Source organism: Propithecus coquereli, unplaced genomic scaffold (assembly GCF_000956105.1).
Source record: "Propithecus coquereli isolate 6110/MARCELLA unplaced genomic scaffold, Pcoq_1.0 Scaffold185, whole genome shotgun sequence".
Classification (NCBI taxonomy): Eukaryota; Metazoa; Chordata; class Mammalia; order Primates; family Indriidae; genus Propithecus; species Propithecus coquereli.
The window spans coordinates 1,422,987-1,425,012 of NW_012143301.1; the positions used below are offsets into that span (position 1 = coordinate 1,422,987).

Sequence of the window (2,026 nt, forward strand, 5' to 3'; positions counted from 1 at the left end):
CCTCGGCCTCCCAGAGTGCTAGGATTACAGGCCTGAGCCACTGTACCCGGACTGTTACGCAGGGTATTAGGTTTCCAACACATGAATTTTGGGGAACACATTCAGACCATAGCAGTCTCTAAATGCCTTGGCCAATCCAGCTCAATTTTTTTCAGTTTTTTAATTTGGCATAAGTTGTGGTGAATATGACCTAAATTAAAATTTCAGGTATCTTACAAGGGTTATCAAATACAATAAAATTACACATCAAATAATTATAATTACACTTAAACTTGCACATCAGCTGGTTGTGTATATATGATTGGTATGCACAAACTAGAAAAGAATACAGTTTAATTTTTCTGATTATAAAATTTCAGACAGTTTAAAGCAGAATAGAGATTTCATTTTAACTTTTTTTAAACAACTTTATCGAGGTATAATTAACCTACAAAAAGTTGCATATATATACAACTTGATGAGTTTGGAGACAAACATATACTTTTGAAATCATTAGCACAGTCTATGCCATACACCTATCCATCAGCTCCAAAAGTTTCTTCTCACCCTGTTTATGCATTATCATTATTTATGTGTATGATAAGAACACAACAAAATATTTACCCTGTTAGCCAAATTTTAATTATGCAATACAGTATTGTTAACTATAGGTACTATACTGTCCAGTGAACCTCTAGGACTTATTCATCTTGCACAACTGAAACTTTGTACCCTTTAACTAACACCTCCCTTTTTCCTCCTCCCCAAAGCCCCTAGCAACCACCATTATACTCTCTGCTTCTATGAGTTTGACTATTTTAGATTCTTCGTATAAATAGTATCCTGTAGCACATGCCCTTCGGTGTCTGGCTTATTTTTCTTAGCATAATGTCCTCTAGGTTCATTCACTTTGTCTTAAAACAGCAGCATTTTCTTCTGTAATTTATAGGGGTGAATAATACTCCATTCTTTATACATAGCACAATTTCGTTATCCATTGATCCATCAATGAACATTCAGGTTGCTTCTAGGTCTTGGATACTGGTAATAATGCTTCAATAAATGTGGAAGTACAGATACCTCTTTGAAATCCTGATTTTAATAATTTTAGATAAATAACCAGAAGTTGGAATGCTGGATCATATGGTCCTTCTATTTTACATTTTTTGACGAACCTCCACACTTTCTTTCATAGTGCCTGCACCAATTCACATTTCCATCAACAGTGTACAAGAGTTTTTGCATTTCAAATTTTCTAACCCTATAGCTACTATGTTGTGACAAAGGCTACAAAACAGGGTGTCAGAATGAGTCTTTACATGTCTCTGTGTATGTACGTTTATATGTATGTTAATGTACTTAACATAAAGGATTTGATGCTGTACAGTAACCCTCAGCCCCCTAGAGGATGGGTCCCAGGAGAATGATCACAGCATTTGTCATTCAAACAGGGAGACTTTTGAGAAGGGAGTGGGAGGCACCATTAACCATGATGCTGAGACAACAGGCACAGTTGTGGACTTTTGCTGGTAAGCCAGGCCATATGGTTATGCAAAATATGCATAGAAAATTGATATAGAAATAAGTTAAAGATAAGGGGAATTGACAAGAGTATTTAAAACATATTTTGTTGAGAAATGGCACGGGATTACGTAGAATGGTAATAAATATGACATCATATTTGTCAGTGGGGACCTTATTCAGGTATGTTTATGAAAACCTATACATTTTTCCTTGACAAGTTTCTCATAACTGAGTATAACAAAATACTCTACCACCTTCTACCTAATAAATCTCACTACATCATTCCCATAGGGAAGCGGGTATTTCTGTTGACAGTCATCAGTAAGTCAGAAAAACAATGTATCAGTCCACCTTGTGCTTTGGTTTCTTAAGATAGGAAAAAAAATGGACCAGGTTTGTTTTTTTTTTTTTTGGGAAACAGAGTCTGGCTCTAGTGCTCTGGCTAGAGTGCCGTGGCGTCAGCCTAGCTCACAGCAACCCCAAACTCCTGGGCTCAAGTGATCCTTCTGTCTCAGCCTCCCAA

The 2,026-nt window shown here is 36.5% G+C and overlaps 1 protein-coding gene across 1 annotated transcript in view; it reads right to left on the reverse strand.

The window, feature by feature from the left end:
* The window catches only part of INPP4B (inositol polyphosphate-4-phosphatase, type II, 105kDa), a 480,180-nt gene that overhangs the window by 216,821 nt on the left and 261,333 nt on the right, over positions 1 to 2,026 (reverse strand). The window lies entirely within an intron of this gene.